The 20,120-nt window shown below is 35.7% G+C and overlaps 1 protein-coding gene and 1 long non-coding RNA gene across 8 annotated transcripts in view; one reads left to right on the top strand and one right to left on the bottom strand.

Moving 5' to 3' along the window:
- Positions 1-20,120, bottom strand: part of DLC1 (DLC1 Rho GTPase activating protein) — a 281,768-nt gene that overhangs the window by 220,392 nt on the left and 41,256 nt on the right. Inside the window, exons 1-2 of one of the 6 annotated variants that reach the window (XM_080591590.1) lie at positions 6,420-6,550; positions 5,942-5,979 (exon numbers count right to left, since the gene is read on the bottom strand). The exons of 2 other annotated variants lie outside the window; for them this stretch is intronic. The gene's annotated coding sequence lies outside the window, so the exon portion shown is untranslated. Of the gene's footprint in view, positions 1-4,859; positions 5,603-5,941; positions 6,212-6,419; positions 6,551-20,120 lie in introns of those variants that run through there. 3 more of the 6 variants (XM_080591592.1, XM_080591589.1, XM_080591588.1) reach the window with 3 other exon arrangements.
- Positions 6,676-17,298, top strand: LOC308194953. 2 transcript variants are annotated; one of them, XR_013951094.1, is made up of 4 exons: positions 6,676-6,857; positions 7,222-7,382; positions 10,294-10,349; positions 10,694-17,298. It is a non-coding gene; the product is annotated as an uncharacterized lncRNA (long non-coding RNA). The 2 variants fall into 2 exon arrangements; XR_013951095.1 differs by having other exon boundaries at positions 6,676-7,382.

Raw genomic sequence — 20,120 nt, 5'->3', positions numbered from 1 at the left:
GAGAGACCTCAACTCCAAACATTAGCTTGTCTCCCACTTGGATGCTGATACTCCCCTATTCAGCACCCATAGCCTGTCTGGGAAGACAAACTCAGCCCTGTAAGTTACTTCTTCCAAGTACATTACTACAGATTAATCTTGAACTCACACAGACATCCTCCCCCAGTTTGAAGATTAATTTGGATCTATTTCCTTTATCACCTACCAATCCTCACATGACATGTAAAACCTTTTCAAAAATCTTTAGTTATATACCCAAATGAGCTGAAACTGATTCCAGGTTTGGAAGTTGCCAGGAAGGCACTGACATCTCCTGCACACAAATATTTAACTGAATTGGATTTGGTGGATTTCTCTTTGTACATGGAGCCCTCCAAGCGCAGCTTCTATCATGGGGGGTGCAACTCTGAGACCATCTTTTCAGGAAATTCTTCTTATTTTAGTACATTATTGATAGTTTCTACCTCTCTGATAAAACAGTATTATCTGATGATGTCCAATCAAGCAAAATGGAAAGGGATATTTGCCATTTACCTGCAGGAGGGAAAAAAAAGTGTAATGAATCTAACACTACAACTTTCAGTGTGTCGAGCCTTTCAGAGCTGCTCAGAAGTGGAGGCGTCAATGCTCCAGACTGAATCAGAGAATCCAAAGTAAGTCTCCCATGCCTGTAAAGCTGCCTTCCATCTCTGTCCTGCAGAAGAAAATTCAGAACAGGAGAAGAAAACAACTTCAAATTTTGTGATGGTCCCAACAAAAATCGCCAAACAAACTTGAGGTTGTTGGATGCTCTTTAATAAGCTGCAGTTATACAGCTGTACCAATATAATACCAAGGGCTTTGGCTAGGCAACTTTCTTACTGGTTCATCTTGCCTATTCCATTTTTACTTAGCTCCCCCTAAGCAAAGTAACACTCTGTAGTGATCTTCCCTACTGCTATAGATTTTCAGCACTTCCCATTATAATGACATTATCTTTTTGAATCTTGACACCAACTCCCCCTTATCCAAATGAAACTTCGGATCCTGATGCAAACTTTACACAAATACAGCGATGTTCAACTTGGAAGATTTATTTATGCAGATGTGCATTAAATAGTACTTGCAGCTGATGAGGTCTAGTACAACAGACTACAATACTCTCACTGATAAGACATAGTACCTACCCTGGAAAGCCTACAGCTGATAGAGAGCTAGAGGGTGGGAGAAGAATCAGATATTTAGAAGTAACAGAAGTTGTTTACAAACTTTCCTGAAGTTCAACAACATTCAATCTAATCTTACTGGAATTTGACACAAGACATAATAAAATAAAATAGCAAACAGGAAATATCACAACTCAGAGTAAGAGAAAGGACAGCCTACAGGAAAGTGAAGACTAGAAGTACAGAATCGATTGTACGTTAAATCAGTTTTAATGTAGATACATAGAGACTAAGGCAGATTTGTGTTCAGTGGCTGATGTACAATATGGCAGATAAAACTCCACACATTTGTAATTTCAACATAAGAGACTTTCATGAGAAACAAGCAATTATGATAATAATGGATTTGAAATTCTCCACCAAAAACTGCTCTTAAAATAAGCCATTTCTAAAAGCATTCATAAATACCAATGGTAAATGATGAAATAGAAGAAAATTTTGAAATGCAGTCAGCAGCCTAATAACATATTCAAATTCAATATTGGTAATTTTTTCCAAAATAAAATCATATAGGCAATCCTATTTTACATAGGGTTTGCACATGAAAATTTTATATACATTTGTTTTGGGACATGAATTTTATATATACATACATGCAAGTATACATGTACACACACATATATATAAATGCACACACACACAAAAATGTGCATACCTTTATATACCTGTATATACAGAGAAGTTTAAAGTCCTTCCTAAGTATTCACACTTACCATCTTTGGAGATATTCAAAACTCAAGTGGACAAGGCAACCTGATGTAGTTGACTCTCCTTTGAGTGAGGAGTAGGACCAGAGACCTCCAGAAGTTCCTTCCAATCTACCTGATATTAGGAAGGAGATCAAGATCTAGCTCTTCTGGCTATGCTATTTCAATTGCTCTTATTCCATTTTTGTCTTTTCCCTTTTTCTTTTGTAAAAGTACAGGACACTGACATTAAAAAAAAATATTTTTTTTTTCTCCAGACAAACAAACAACAGAAAATGGAACCAGATGACTAAAAGAAAAAAGGCAAATGTTCTAAAATATATCTCCTATCTGAGAAAAGAGAAAAATGTTCCTAAGTTCTCTTCCTGCTTCTGCTACTGCCCTCCTCAGGGAAGCTTTATATTGAAGATGATACTTTTCAGCAACAAATTTCATTTTAAGTACAACAGAAAATTATGTTAGAAAATTCAGCATAACAATCAAAAAGTTAGATGAAAAAGGCAAAATGGATATTCCTTCTATTTTTCCCACCACATTAAAGTATGACTTAAAAACAGATTTTAAGCTCAGCAGTTCACAAAAATTACTTTAAGTCTTGCCTATTCAAAAATTGCCTACCACACTAATTATGTTTTTCATTTTCTTTTGGAAGGAATTAAAATTTGTCAATCACAATGATCTTCATGGATTAGACCCAAATATCACAACTAATTTTGTTCACATGCACTGATTATAGAATTTAACTTGGAGTTCAACAGGAACCTTGGTTCAAAAGAATTTGCAGGGATATAAGTTTATAGCAAAGCAGAGCTCTTTGAATCATTTCTGTTATAAGAATGTGGTCACTTGCATTAGTTTTCTTCAAGTCTGCAGATGTTAATTCATGTGCTTAATTGTTCAAAGGAGTCATCTATAACTATTTTGTCTGTATGTGTGTTTCAAGTTAAGAATATTAACATTTCTGAAGGAAGAGTACGTCAAAAACTTTAGATGCTCAGTGTGAGATTGTATCCTATGTATCCCATGTTCATTATTGCTATATATAATGTAATATCCAGAGGTTTTTTAGACACTTTTTTTTTTTTTAACAACAATATATAAGAAAATAGCATAGTGTAACACAGAATTTAGAATAAGTAGAACCAGGAATAATAGTGATTTGTCTCCAGAACTTTTCAATAAACCTTCTAAATGAAAAAGTAGGGTATCTATCTGTTTTACATTTTCTTATGGAAAATATTCTCTGGGTTTTATTCTGTTGTCTACCTTATAGTTCAACTGTCTCAGGTGTCAGATACCTTTATTTGCAAGTGAAGTCAAACGAGGTCATTATACCCTTTAAAACCCGGAAGAAGATACTGCAGAAGGTACCCCTTGATGTGTACAGTTATTTTTATCATTTGATATTTTATCCTGTTTATCTAGAGTCCTGGCTAATATTCAGTACATATATGCAGACTTGTAGGGGCAAGTATGGAAATAGAATGCATTAAAAGGCACTAATGCCAAATCCCTTGGGACATCAAAGTTCCAACACAAATTTCTTGGGAGTGACACAGACTCAGCCGGTCAGATTCCTTTCTGAACTTCTTAGTCCCACCAACTACCTACCACAGCTCTCCCAGCCCAGGGCAAAGAACTGCAGAAGGCTGTGCATAAGCAACAGTGACTACTACTCTAAAATTCACCCCAGGATATTCCCAGGAATAACTTGCTGCCTGCCAGCTGTTCTCTATTATCTTCAGACCCATGCTCTTCACAGTCCAGAGCTTCTGACCATCATGAACAGCTTTCTTCTGTCCAAATGGGTTGGGCAGTAAAGCACACATTCTCAATCTAATGCAGAAGAGATATCGGACCTTCCCTTCTTTTCAGACCACAAAATAATTTAATTACTCACCAACTGCTTTGAAACAATATTCAGTAAAAATGCAATTAAAAATTCATGAAATTCTCTCCAATGTATGCAAACAGATGATTTCTGTTTTGTTATCAAACTAGCCAATAACTATATGGAGTCTTAATAATGCACAGAAGCAAGAAAGAACCTCTTACATTTCTTATAAATAATAGCTGTAATAGCTGTCCCTTAGATTTTCAGAATGACAAAGAACTGCCCTGAAAAATGCTTGATGTCTGTAACAATTTCATAACTAAAACACTACCTTACATAAAATAGCCACAGCTCTATTCACACAATAAAAGTGCTATCCCGAATTTTCCCCTAAACACTTCAGCAGCAGATTCTTGTAATAACTTTTAATACTTAAATGTTAACTAGGTTAAGGAAGGTTAAAGAAGACTGAGTAAATTCATACATGTTCACCAAAAGTTATGCAGTCAGCTGACGTTCAGTGAATCTTGCTTTCCCTCATCTGAATGCTAGCGCAGCACACCCCAAACTGCTTATCTAATTAAAGGTTACTAAAAATAACCTACTTTAGCAAACACCAAGAAGGTTACCTTGAAATTACACATTTAGAGTGTACATATTTAAGACCGTATTGTCAGTTATGCCACAAACTTCATCTAGAACTAAGAAAAAGCTAGAGACCAAGACCCACAGAGGTGTAACAGATATATATCTACCTAGAACTCTTCTCAACTTCATTACTGCGGGAGGGGAGGGGAGGCGAGGGAAGGTGGGGGAGGAGAGGGGGACACAAAACATAGCCCTAAACGCCCTCCCTGTTGGCAAATGAGGTGAAAAAAGATATCATTCACACTTCTAGCTTTCCTATTTAATGTCTATTAAAAATACGCAAGCAAGACGATGCAGCTCTATTTATATGAATGAAAATAAACAAAGTTCAGCGTATCAAGCATACTTTTAAAAGATTAAGTAAAACGCACAAGATTTTGTTATAGATCTGGCACATTTTGATAAACAGAATTGGCACAGAGCCTACAACTAAATGTACATTTGTAACGATTATTATTTATTTACCTCTAATTTTAGTGCTGAGATCCTGAACGCTGAAAGCTCCAGTGCTGGATGCTGCTTGTTTCTCTGCTGTTTTTTCTTTTCTTTCTATTATTATTTTCTAAATGTTTGTATTTTGTGCTATTTTAAAGTATAGGAAGATTCCAAGACAGCCATACCTAGATGAAGAAAATGTGGAGCTCGGACATGAACTCCCTGAAGTCTTTGGTAAAAAAGCAAAAATAAAAATACAAAATTTTAAAAAAGGAGCAAAACCCCAACAAACAAAAGAGCACAGTCCCAGTTAGCTCCTGCTAGCATAAAAGTTCAGATTTCGCTACTGAGATCATTGCTCTATTCTAAGCAGTTTTGCTCAATGTGTGATTCTAACAAAAACACCCTCTGCAGCTGGAGGGAGCCTTAGCTAAGCATGAGCCTGTCAAGCTTTTCCCAGTGACTTCTGTCTACTAAATTCAGACTGATGTTTTGTAAAAGGGGCCTCAACAACCAGGCCCAGATTGCCTGAAAAGTATTTCCTGCCTTTGAGAGAGAGGGAGAAAGACAGAGAGAGAGAGAGCGCGCGTGTGTGTGCGTGCATGAGGCAGAGAAAGGGAGAGAGCGCGCAGAGAGGGGGGAAAGGGAAAAAGCCAGCCAGCCTGAGCATTTCAAGACATTCAGCTTAACACACTGCTGAGGTATTTCTGTCAAACTGGAAGGTCTGTGCTACAGTTACATAATGCAAACATGTTTTCAAACCCCGCCCTGTTTTCTTTTCCTTAGAACAATATAAATTTCATACGTCTCCAGTGTACGTGCAAAGACAACAGTCATCCAGAGCAACAGAAGAACGGCTGCGAGACGCCTGATCTTTGGCACCAGGTAGTAGGGAGCAGGCAGAGAGCAACCCGATTTAAATTCAACTAACACATCACATTTACAAAGGGTCTAGTACTAGTCTGACCAGCAACTACGCACAGTTAGATGATACCACATACACGTGTATGCTAAAATTATATCCCTACTCGAGAGAATTAGCAGGATCTGAGAAAATGAATGCTACAATTTAGGCGCAGGCATAGCACAGGCAATAGTATATGTTGCTTTACCTTTTCCGAGAATCCTCCAGAGTCACACAAATCCAGCTCTGTGAAAGCAAAAGGACAGACTCCATCTTGATCATATTAGTATTTTGCTGACATAAAACACTTGTAACTACTTCGTTCCAGTTTGACAGGGTGCCTGAATCACGTCTCCAGAGAAACCCACAGCATCTACATCCTTTGCTCTATACAAATTTAGTGAATATCATCTGTTTATCTTTTCTGCTTTCTTCTGCCTCCTCTGAATGACTTCCTCTTAGCTGTTCCAGCCTGAGAACTTGGATTACCATTTGGTTTTGATTAAAACCAGACGGACAGCTCTGTAGAAGTTTGAGTAAGCTAATGGAAATGACTAGTATGGCTTTAATTAGGGTATCAATTAATAATAAACGCCAGTTATTCATATAACAAAAGCTACTAATAAAAACACAAAAACTACATGTTTGGTCACAAGTCTCATATTTAGGTGAAATAATTTACTTACATTTTATTTAATTTAATTCGGCATGAATCATAATGGTAATTACCAGGTATGATTTCCAAACCACAGGGCAAAGCCAACAGTTTTTTCCCTCTTCTTGAATAAAAGAAGTGGTGTTGATAAGTTTAGTTGTCTTCCCAGGTGGGTTGGTCATGCATCATTTACCTTCTGGCAACTCTTTCAGCTGTTGCAAACCCTCTTTATTAATTATCACTCTGATTAATTGATATTACCATTACTGATTGAATCATTGATTGGCATCTTTGGCCTTTGTTTGACCTTGAGAGGGAGCGAGAGATGCAGCAGTAAGACATCACATAACTTACACAAAATAGTGCCTCAACATATAGTGACCAGAAAGTCTCTGCTCAGGGGGCCTGTCACAACTGGGACGGGATATTTATCCTGAAAGAAGATAGGAAGCCTTCATAATTACTAACTGTGGGTATATGTTCTTTCTACCAGCAGCCTACAACTGCCTTTTAACTGTTTATATAATGCCTTCACTAGCTGAAGCAAGTCTTCTGGAGGGCATTTCTTCAGTTAAAGAAAAGCCAGCTCTGTAAGGTTGACTCTGGGTCTCGCTAATACGGCCATATCTGGAGCTAATTTGTTAAGTTTCAGTTCCTCAGCATGTGGAACTTTGTGCTAAAGTCTGCTAAATTTGCCGAATGTGGTCTTCATTGTCATCCGTGTAATTTTATATATGCATTTTTCAGCCTTAAAATTACAGTATTAACTTTAAAAGTTAGTTGCAAAATTATGCAGGCCTGAATGGAAGTGGGTTTGAATTTTTTCCCAGTAGCTTTAAATGTACGTGCGTAGTGGAGGTAGACAGCCTTAAGTGAAATGACTTACCAGCCTAACCTCTGCATCTTCAAAGACAGAAGACTTTGAAGCCCATGCAAGGAAATGGCATATGTGGTAGTAAACTTGGATGGTAAACAGTCAGAAGTGCAGCTAAAGGTAAGTAACTTTGCAGAATAATTTTTAGCTGTATTTGGTTGGGGATCCAAATGCAAAACATTTACTGCAATCTAAATTGTGATTTATACTATTTTCCTGAAAGATTTCCAGCTTGGAATTCAGTGAATAAATTACAGGCTGTGAAGGGACACATTTTGCTTGCAATTATGCAGTTGCACAAACTACACAATTATGAAATTTGTTTTTATGGGAATCAAAATAAAAACAAAAAGCTGTTAGTTTCCTTACAGTTAAAAGTTCCTAAGAATGTTTTTTTAGACAATACCAAAAAAAAAAAAATGTGATGAGAAATTGTAACACAGTGTTCCAAAACAATAAACCCAGTTCAGGACAATTTTTTTTTTTAAAACTAATTATTTTTCTTCAGCTAAAGTTCACTTAACATTGATCATCAGTAAACTTTGATTTCAAAAAAGTTTTTTTTTTTTAAGAAGCTGGTCACAAGAATAAGAATAAAAAATGAGTGAGGACATATTTATAGGTTATGAAATTATTAGAACATGGTCTGCTCTGTGAAACAGTTTAACAAAGACAGCTTGATTTTATTCCAGCACCTGCTGAATAACTAAACCAAAGAAAAGAGGGACATCATAGATGATGTCTGTCCATTTCCTATCCATCTGAGAAACCTGGGGATGGACTGTCTCCTACATACCTTTTCCTGTTTTACATCTACAGAAAGGAGGAGAATAACCAGAATATGAATGCTTGATTAAAGCTGCTTTGATAGATCTTCATAATGATAACAATAAAAAGCACATAGCGATATTTTATGGTGAAAAAGTAGAAGAAAGAACATGAGAAGTCAGAACACCTAAGTTTGAACATTTTAATAATTCTGTTGGGTCTTGGACAATCAACAGAACTAAAGAAAGTTGAAAGGAATGAGAAACAAGATAAGTCTAATGGGACACAATCTAATAGTACTTTATATGCAGTGGTAAAATGCACTTCAATTGCAGTCAGCCTAGGAACATTAAAATTCTAGAATTTAGTTCCTTGCTATGCCCAAACTTACATCAAACACAAAGGTAATTTTTTTGTTGTTGTTACCTCTGTAGCTCAGAAAAGCATATGGCTCAAAGCTAGGCTATATAAATCAGGTCTTCAGACAAGTCTAATTTCAATTTAGGTAATGTTAGATAATGAATTCTAATATTCTAACTAGGTTATATTTCTATGTATTTCTAAATTAATTATAAAATGAGAATAATGTAGAAAATCATTAACATATATGTCTATAAGGTTATTTATCCATAATATAAAATATTTTTTGTCATGCTAGTTTAAGCTGATTACGCCCCATGACTTATTATGGAAAGAGAAACCAATTTATATCATCCTGTGTTAAATGATCTACCAAAACCATTCAAAAATAAGAAAAAAATCAAAGTGCTCGAGCAACTCTGTTGTAGCTATATGCAGATATCAGTCTGAATCAAATATATATAGTTTCAGCCACACTTTGTCTGAATATGTGACTGTTCTTTCTAGACCTAAGATTAGTTACATATGGTGCTAGTGCTCTTCCATAACTTAGTTCTTGCTCAATCAACTATGCAACTTAAATTAATGAGAATTTGTCCAAATCATGCAGATGGTTTATAGAAAATCATTAGCACTCAATATAGCTGTGGTTTATTGCATGCAAAATTCAGAGTGATTCACTGAAAGAAAATCAGTGTTTGTGGACTTACCCAATCTGTTTTCATGCTTAAAAAGCAATCCTGCTGAGGAAGTAATACATATTTTAAAAAGCGAGAGAGAAAAGAAGAGCACCTGAAATCTTAATCTTATTTTGCCTGGTAGAAAAATATAATGGCTTTTGCTGACATCTTTTTTCTTTTCTCTTTCCTTAAGAAGCACATATACAATTAAACCTGAGATATTTTCCTCAAGTAAAAAACAAGTGTTTTGTTTAAATACACTCAGCAACTGCGGAAAGTACAAGATAGACCTGTTTTTTTAACCACTTTCAGAGTTTCAATATTTGCTTTTGCTTCACAGTGGAACCACCAGATTTCATGAAATATTTCACGCTTTTGCATTTCATACTGAATGAATTATTATTTGGCTGGTGTCAAGACATTTCATCAAGAAGTTTTGGTTTTGATGAAATCACTATTTGTAAAACACAAGAAGGAGCAAGGGAGAGAAGGAAAGAGGGGCATTCACCAGGCATACAGACATGATTATAATCAGGAGGTAGGGGCAGTGGCCAGGTATGAGAGATCTCCAGAATGCAGATACTTGCTCTGTTCAGGGACATGAGCATGTCTCCTATATCCTTGCTAGGTTCCAATCCACTGGGTTACAGTGTAAACGGATTGCATGAAGAAGTCTAAAAATGGCTCTGTACAATTTCATAGTTTCAGCAAATTTACAAATGGTTATTTCAGCACAATCAAATTGATTTGAAAGTGTTCAAGCCACATCTATAGGCAGAACTCTTCACCTTCAAAACTCTTTGAATGGGGTATAACTGGAAATACTTGACAAATATCCTCATCAACCTTTAGATATTAGAACACAAATAGACGCTTCTCAGGACAGAAGCTCACCAAGTAGAGTGAGAATGTCAAAGTGTATCAGTACAAGAAATAATATATCATTTTTTTAATACCAAATCAAAATAATTGTAAATAAACTGTTCATTTGGAATTTGTTAATTACACTTCTACATTTAGAAATACTGGATTCTAACTGTTAAAGAACCTGAAGTTCTGAATAATTTATGTGGAAATATTTAGATTGTTTCTTAGATGCCTTTAGTCTTGCACTTGCTTATTTACCTTCCTTTTCTCAGTGACATGCTAAAAAGGATTATCATCAAGCCATCAAAGGGAAAGAAGAAAGTTAAAGCCTTTTTTTTTTTTTTTTTAATTCAAAGATACGTGTTTTTCCATAGAAGATAAACTCAGAAATCTGAAGCTTCTCCTGAGGCAGGTACGAGCACCAAAATAATATGCCAAATGATGATTAACATTGAAAGAATTAAATGACTTCCAAAATGGGTAGATGAGAATCTTTATGTAGATTACCCATTTTAATAGTTTGTTCTATTTCCTGCTTACGACTCAAAACCCCAGTTTTCAATTATCAGAAGGACTTTGTTTATAATACATGTCTACTTAAAGTGCATTTGTCAGGTTTGGTTATATTTCCCCTGGCATGGATTGTTAGCCATTGATCCAAAAAAAATCTCCTTTGCAAGCTTCAAATATCAGTCGGAATTTGTCTTAGTATTTTTAAAACTTTTATTCATTAATCTTCGTATGATATCCTTTCAGGATACTCTATTTTATTACATGGAAGCATTTTTAAAACCACCAAAGATGGATGCAATTAAGTGTCCTAAGGGCAATGAAACTGTCCTCAGATTAGCTCTCCAGTGTACCTGTTACTGAACATGCTGGTTCATGATCATACTCTTCTGCTTTTGTTGGAGCACTGAAGCAAACTGATGACAAAAAGTCTAAGAGTAAAATTACTGTGGTCCTTATGGAAATAAAAAACCGTCACAATCTACAGCTTCAAGTTTCTAGATAGGCAATGCTAAAGTTCAGCAAGACATTGCAAAGCTATTTGGTTGAAACAGTTATATGATGATGTAAACTGAAGTTAAACCTCAGTTTCAAGAGCTAATCGAAGAATAAGTGGTTCCAGTCTCAGTGGAATATCCTATCCAGATTTTGGCCTTCCTTCTACCTTTTAGTAATCAATCAGTGTATCTGTCATAACTTGGCAAGAAACTCAGAATGCTGTGTATTGTTGAACTGTATCTTACACTTTCTGTTGCAAAAACTCTATTTTCTATTCTGGGGATGTCTTTCAAACAATTATGAATTTCTAAATCTAGCCACTGTGAACACAATTCTTGTTTCAAAGACTTTAAATTTCAAGCAAGATTAAAGCATAAAGATGCAAGTAACTTCACTCTGTTTTCAAGTACTACACAAAATCACTGAGTTTGTAAGCCAAGTTAAAAGTAATTGCATGGGTGTGAGTGGCATATTTTATTTCTGTAAAGCTTAGACCCTGATAGAGCAAAATACATGCTTACATATGGTTAATATTAAGAATAGCACCATTAACTATTGCGTATGAGAAGACAATATACAGTCAGGTTTTCTCAACTGGGTGAAGACAATTCTTTCCCTGTCATTTAGCATATGAATGTTCTTGGAAGGACACTGAAGTACATTTACTTTACAAGTCACGTTTTCCTGCTGTCGTTGTTCTTGTGATATGATCAAAATAGTTGCAGTAAACTCAGGGGAGATACTTCAATTTACAGCAGTTGAGGATGTGGTCCATTTGTTCCATGCTTTTGGAAGCAATTTGAAGCCTTCCTAATTGCTTTCAGACCTGTGGAATGATGTAGCCTCCCCACTGGCTTTGTCTGTTCAGTATAACCTACATGAGACCTTTCATATCTCTACTGATTTTTTTGTCATTTTCTCTGTGTATTTGTATTAAGTGATGGTTATTTTATTTTTGTTCACTTACTCAAAGTGGAATCTAAGAATATAAAAGCTGTTGATCCCCTTTCTAAACACTCTTTCTGTGGTTGGGATCCACAAGAGCATTCAATAACATCCAGGCAGCTTATCTTCCCTTCTCATTGTAGTAACATCTAAGTTTGCAGTGAGTGAACAGGGAAACCCAAAGACCACTGCCCTAAACTTCTTGTAGTGCTTGCAGTGAGAAATTATACCAGTGGACTTTCTCCTAAGAATTGATCTAAAAAATTACTTGAGCAACAAGTACAAGACATGCTCAATGAAAAGCCTTATGAGCTATTAGTTCAAATCCAGTTCAGACAGGTATATTCAGTGTTAGTCAGTTCCAGGATACAAAAATATACATTAGAAAAATTATTGCCACTGCTGCATTAAAGGGAATGGATAAGAAAACCAAACTCCATCAACCTGTAGACTATTTGTAAAAAAAAAAAAAAAAAAAAAAGGATTATGAACACACAGGAAAAACACTATTCAATTGTTGTTGTTTTTGTTTTTCTAACACAATATGAAAATGTAAAACTCTTACACTACGATTGTTTATAGTATTGTCTTCTGATGATGTTAACCAATAATGTAATCAGTTGCTCTTTAGATGTTACATAAAAGTTTTCTACACGCATAAGGATAATAAAAACACACAGCTGTTTCCAGAAAGCTATTTCCAGAAAGAAACAGGATTGTAAGGACCAACACTTTTATGCATGTTTTTAGCCCTTAGCCTGATCTGTGAATGGCAGTATCTTAATATATTTATTATTTCAACACTGCTGTTATGAAGAATATTATACATATACTAACCCTACATATTCACAGGGAAACATGCATTTTACTGGAATGTCTAGAGAGTACTTTTCACTAGTTGAAGTTGTGCCAAATATCCCATTAAAACAAACGATGCTGTCATTGATAAGACATTTGACAACGATGACTGACATGTTGATGATAAGAGCTGATATTTCACTGAGCACTTTTTTATGCCTTTGATAGTGTTAATCTGCTTTCCAGATTATTTCTAAATGCAACGAAGCTCATGATTTTAAGATGCACACCTAATTTAATATGCAGTGGTATTGTCAGTTTTCATCCTGTACAGCACAAAATGACAAGGCCCTGTTTATTTTGCATTTGGATATGTACACAGTATTCGAAATTCCTACTGAACCTATGAAAGTTTGTGCAAACTCTGCCTTTATTTTCTCTTTTGCAAAACACCCTAAAGATTTGCTCTCTTAGTATCATATTTCATTTTATTTCATTTCATCTTCAGAGTCAACAAGAAAATACTTAGAGTGGTACTGTGTGTGTTCTTAAACCAAGCAAGGCTGTTTGTCTTTTTCCTGAGAAAATACTTGGGAGACATAAATATAATTATCACTGTTTTCTTGTAGAAACCAATGATTACTCAAAATAAATTCAGACTTCCAAAACAATAGGGAATTATTGGATTACCTCAGACAGATTCCTTCCTGGTGTCATTTTATTTAGCATCATTAGCTTTAGCTGTACTGGGCTGACTTAAATCAGTTTGTATAATCATCAAAGTAAATACATTATTTAATAAGTATTCATTTGCATGACAATATAAATCATCATATATGATGACTGAACAATCGATCTATACAAAACAAAAGCATTCATTCAGCTCAAAATTGTAAGACTCCTTTGAAAACAGCAAGAACTGCATGGGTGCATTCAGCAAGAGATGCAGGCTTCCAAAAGTACTAGATAAACTTACATTCCAGAAATACATTCAATTCAGGCCAAATACATTTATAGCTTTAATATATTTATAGCTTTTAACGCTGGCCTTATGGACTCAGGTTTTGGAGTTACTGCCTCAGAGATGAAGATTTCTATGTTTTTTGGAAACACACCAAAATATGTGATTCTTAATCTGGTATTTAGTTAAGATTTGAGATGAATGTTGATTTTATATAGTTGAACATACCTCAGAACGTAGAAAACATGGATGTGATTTTTATTTTAAACTAAATCTAAACTACCACTGGAGAAAGGAGTATACCAAAGACCTTCCAATGTCCGAAGCTGAGTATCAAAAAAGCAGCTCCCAAGGTATCAGAAAAAAAAGATTGGAAAAGATATCAGAATCCTAAATAAATTGTGCAATATACTCACATACCACCACCAAACTTAGGGACTGAAAAGAGCCACAGAAATTTTGTCTAGTTTTAAATTAGCTTAACAGCTAAAAGAGATGAACAAAACCACAAAATTTGAGCAAGGGTTCACAAAACCCAAGAAGTCTAAGCTAGCATTTCTTTCCATTTAAAAGAACGATATAATGTAGATGAGCCTTCAGATAGCTATGGTACCAAGCTTAAAATTTATAAAGAAAGTGGTATCTGTATGGACACAAAGAGTTTGTTTTGACAAAGCAGTAGTCATTCTAATTTCTGTGCACTAAAAGTACTTTCAGTACTTTATTTTTCTGCTATCATGTGGACAGGGTAATTCTTTATGTTAACAAAAAAAGATTTGAAAAAAGTTAAGATGTTGCATTTCCCTAACTGATAGATATTATAAAGGTATGCTTTTTTAATTTCATTCTTTTTATGAAACGTACTATTGATTAATCAAAGACAGCAACTTCTCAACAAAACATCACAATATTAAAATCCCTGTTATAACATTGCTAGACTTTAATATGAGCTTGATACAAGACAACTAGAGTCTGTGCATGACTATAAACTTTATCAGGATTTTACACAAAAAGAAGAAAATGTTCTCTGTTTTTAGTGGTTTTGTGAGTAGCCATATAGGCTCTGAAAACTGGTAAGAATGCAAAGATCCTAAATCTATTCAATCTTAAGAACTTTAAGTGACAGAGAACGTGCTGGTCTTTGTCCAAGAGGAGTAAATATTTAAATAAAATGTTTTGGGGCATTTTAGCTAAAATGGAAATTTCTCAGAAAATTAGTGGTATAACAGCAACTAAAGTAGATGTACAGCCAGCAGGCAAGTCACTTCACAACACAGTGCATTGAGACATATGTTTTTTGGCTATTTCAGTTAAAAAAACAACTCTACTAATTAAAGAAATAATTGCTAAATTACCAATTGAGAAATATAATGGCTGTAAAGAATTCATAAACAAATGTCCTTTTAATACCAAGAACATATTGATGTTAAACCATAGATCAGAATCTGCCTTGAAGCTAGGCAGATTGATGAGGCATGTGGAACATGGATGAAATTTGGCCACATTATTCCAGTGAAGTCTCAGTGTATGAGAACCCATAGATTTGAATGGGAAGCAAGTTAATTCTGGAGGTAGGTCCAAAGCTTGTCATTGTGGTACTTCAGGTACACGCAGTGTGGGGTGTTGCCTCATACTGAGTTTTAGTTATGGAAACAAAAAGGAATTTGCTGACTGCATCCCCACACCAGGTGCGAGTCCAAAGCCCTGTCCATGTACCCTAGTGAAAGCACATTGTCTCACACTGTCCTGGCCCCCCCCTCAGGCCACAGCTTTCCAGAGCACTCAATGAAAACAGAGTTCTCCATCCTTCAGAGACTTGGTTTGGTTTTGGAAAATTTGGTGTAGATCAGAGAATAGAAGAAAATAGCAAGTGAGCTCAGATAATAGGAGCAAACAAAAGTAATTTAAGCATTTCAGACATTGATCTGGATAGCATTTTAGATTCCATAACATCTGTGTTTTCTAATCTTTAAGCTACTTTCAACTATGACTTTCTGATGAAGGATGATCCCTTCTTTGCTAACACCATTTTTTGACATTTTTTATGTACAGTTTTTACTTACATGAAGAGAGGCAGAATAAGAATTTTCCAAAATTTGCTTCAACATGAAACTCTGGTAAGCATGCAGATATAGAGATTCCAGAAGACAAATACAAGTCTCAGAAATGCCATTTAATTCCCTAATGATAATTTTAATATTTGTTTTTATAAGTATTTTTTGCAGTATTCCAAGACTTACTACTCACGGTGTCCAAGAAAGAAAATCCAAATCAACAGCCATATAAATAAGCACAGATTTGGTTCCAAGAATTGCTACTATTTATAGATGAGGGTTCCCAGCTGTGTATAAAATTGCTCTTAGCACCATGCTTAGTTTTGAGATTATACCAATTACAAAAGATGGACAAAGATTGACATTCTACAAGACATGGGCTAGATTTCACATAGGAAAGAGGAATGAGAAAGAATTACTGAAAAAATAAAAGTGTGGTGTAGATGCATGCTTTTTGTTTTTATTAGGAATTCCATGGGTACAAATATTAAAAATACATAGGAAAGGGTAATGATAAAGATAAATTGAATTATTTTGGAAATAAAGTAGGATTTAGGATTAAAAGATTAAAAGGATTAATGTTTTTGCATGACAATTTCGTCATTCGATTCATGACACTTCCTGGGAAAGGCTTCCTCTAGTCTTGTCTCTGCTCCTCTGAGACCCCACCTAGAATAGTGCGTTCAGGTCTAGGACCCCCAGCACAAGAAGAACATGCACATGTTGGAGCAGGTCTAGAGGAGCACCTCTCCTGTGAACACAGGCTGAGGGAGTTGGGGTTGTTCAGCCTGGAGAAGAGAAGGCTCTGGGGAGACCTTATAGTAGCCTTCCTGTACCTAAAGGGGGCCTACAGGAAAGTTGGGGAGGGACTCTCTGTCAGGGAGTGGAGTGACAGGACAAGGGATAAGGGCTTTAAATTAAAAGAGGGTAGATTTAGATTAGACATAAGGAAAAAAATGTTTGCTGTGAGGGTGGTGAGGCCCTGGCACAGGTTGCCCAGAGAAGCTGTGGATGCCCCATCCCTGGCAGAAACCTGGTCAGGTGGGAGGTGTCCCTGCCCATGCCAGGGAATTGGAACTGGGTGGTCTTTAAGGTCCCTCGCAACACAAATCATTCTGTGATTCTATGACAGAATCTGATCCACAGACCGTGGAGCTAGATGATGCTAGAAGAAAAATATCTGGCTTTTTTTTCCTCCTTCTCCTTCCCCTAACTCCAGCAAGTATTACAGTGCACCTAACTGAAGAAATATCTCTCATCACAACTGGTGGTTAATACTGAAACCTCAGAATGATGGGCATCAGAAACCCATCACGGGCAAACCCATTTGCTTCGTATACCCCACTACCTCCCTACAGCACTGTTTGAGGTAATCTAAGAGGTGTTTCAAAATACGAGTGTGCCAGAAGCACAGAAAGCAATGACTCAAGTGTGAAAATATTATCATAGTCCTTCTAGTTGTCAGATGGCAATTAGAAGGACACTGTGATGAAAAGAAAGAGGCCATCAATAGCTGCAGCAGTTTTTTTTTCAAATATCTTCCATCAAGGAATGGGACAGGGCTCTACAGGGACAGTGCAATCACTTAATGAAGATTCTGTAAGAGGATCAGGACATACACTCACTATAATAGATATGAGGATAGTTATATCTGCAACATGAATGCCAAGTGGGTTGGGAGATCACAGCCATACATTGCATACCAGTGCAACCACATTGCATACATCTCAGCTTATGTTGAACTATGTATTTTGAACTATGTATTTCTTAGAATAGCTTTTTTTTTTTTTTTTTTTTTACAAAACACACAAAAAAACATTTTAAATGAAAACTAGAGAATTTGGTGGTTTCCACATTAATCTGCTCCCAGATCTCATTATGAAAATAAAATGCAAATAATGTCTTCATGATCCAAAACAAAATATGAAATGTAACTGCTGAAAATGCTGATAACTCAGAATTTATCATTTCTGCATAGCATTTAGCTAGTTCACTAATTCTCCCAAATGGCAAGTTGCTCCATGAACAGCATGGATAATTAAGTCTGATTTTCATTTCCTTATAGTTAGACTCTCACTGTCTAAGGATTTGAGCTGCCATAGAACCATCTCTCAGCAGCATTTGCTCTCATTCAAGTTGCTTTGAGACTCGTATTCCTAAACTGTCAGCAACTAACCAGTAGATTCAAAAGTTACACAAGACAGACTTAGTCAAAGTTGCACACATCTTGCTTATTTAAGAAACTGACCTTAAATAGAAAGGAACTTGAATGAAAAGCTAGGCCTATACAAGTTGTTTTTGAAAAAAACAATGAAGATTAAACAGCAGAAATGCATTGATAGTGTCAGAAAAAAAGCTGAAAGAAAATTTCATCCATGTTTTTCTAAAATGAACATTAGGATTTTTTACTCCAATTGATCTTACTTTTAAAGCATCCTTCCTTATTATTTATCTTTAACTGGTAATAATGTAAAACACTAGAGATGTTTTGATTCCATTCATATAAAAAGTGTTACACCCATACAGGTCCTCTTTCCTTTTTCTTTTCAAAACCGCCACTGAGCTAAAACCATCAGCTATTCACAGAGCTTTCAATGCAGCACTTGCTGTACCAGTGTGTACTTGATCTTGTGGTCTATTTAGTCTGGTCTTGGACCACAGTGCTTATGTCTACATTGGTAAGTAGTGTCGACCAATAAAACGTAAACCTGTAGAGGAAAATAGCTGAGAAAGTGAGGTTTACATTACACACATTTCAGAGGTTTGTTTCTTTGAACTAGTGCCGGTCGGGTGCCCTGGGCTGAATTTATTAGGTATGCTCCATGCAGTGCAGTTTAGTATCATCTCCAAGTGTGAGATACTCCTTGAGTCTGCTCTGTAATGCAACCTAAAACGTTGTGAATAAGGATGACTGGAAGATTTGCATCAAATTATGCTCCTGATTTGCACTAACCTGCTAATGTAGATGCACCAGAAGTGGGAGGTGCTTGGAAAGAAAGAAGATCAAGAAAACTCAGTAAGGGAATTTCTGAAATAAACTGTCTCAAGGGAAGACTTGTTCTTGTTCGGGGAGGAAAGAGCTTACCCTTGTTGATCTTGATTAGACACTAGGGTGATTTGCTAATCTGACTTTCAAGATGCAACTAATTGAAACCATTATAATTACCATTATAACAGTTCTTCACTAAAATTGTATTGCTGATTCTCTGTAGAAAATATCACATACTGCTTTAGTCTTGAAGAGTTTCTGCTTCCATTTTTGTGGAACAAATATTCTATTCATCCTTTGCTGATGCTTTCTTCCTCTTTCCATTCTTGATATTTTCATTGGCAATATTTGGTTCTTGCATGGTATTTTAAAATAGAGCATATTTCTCCAAATTTAGCTTAATAAGACATTTTTTCCCCCTCTCTCAGATTTCCTACTTTTCTTACTCTGGCTACCATTATTGTTCAGAGCTTCCCAGCTGCTAGTCCTTCTAGATATGGCAAAACTGACAATGATAAAGACTGTTTTCACAGCTTTTTTTTTTTTTTCCAAGACCGTATGTTTAACTTAAGCAAAACCAGGATAATCACAACAGCAGGTTTTGAGTTTCTGTAATACTTGAGGAAAAAATGACTCTTCCTCAGAGAGGATTGATCTCAAAATACGAGGGGAAAATAAATAAAACATTGGAGAAAATAATAGCATTGTCTCCAATTTAATAGCATTGTCTCCAATTTATCAATTTATTTCTCGTTAAAAGAATGAAACTATTCAGAGATTTGAAGGCAACGGAAACTTCAGATAGATAGCAGAAATATCTGTTCTACTTCTATACTCCATCATTTATAATAGCAACTCCAATTAGTTTTTCTATATAAACATTAATGTTTACATTGCAATGAACCTCCCAGCTCAGCTACTTTGATAACTGTAGAATTTGGTCTTTCAAACAGAAGTTTATATTGATAAAACAATCCAGATTTAGAACAAAATGACACTGGCACACAGTGCAACTCAGCATTGCTTGCAAAATTCTATTTTATTTTATATAGCCTATCATTAGCTTCTTTACTAATTAGATTTCTCTAAAGGACAAAACAAGCAAGGAGACTCTAGGAAAGGAAAACACATCATGCTGTGAAAGTGGGGAAAATAAAGATTGTATCATGTGGTTTGGGAGAAGATAATGAAAAGATATCTGAGAAACGGTAAAGAATTACACATCAGATATTTTGAAGGATGATCAACAACTAGCAACACATAGGGGAAAAGATTACAGTTACATGTTTTTAAAAAGAACCTAGACGTTGGTAAAACAGAAAGGAAGAGAGAAGGAGCATTCTGTGTTAAAATCTGAGGACTTCACCAGGAGTTGTGCTAACCTAAAACTGGCCTGAACGCAACCTGAAGATTCAGCTGATGACATAT

This window comes from Anser brachyrhynchus (genome assembly GCF_964034855.1).
Source record: "Anser brachyrhynchus genome assembly, chromosome: 4".
NCBI lineage: Eukaryota > Metazoa > Chordata > Aves > Anseriformes > Anatidae > Anser > Anser brachyrhynchus.
This window is presented reverse-complemented; position numbering and strand designations above follow the sequence as displayed.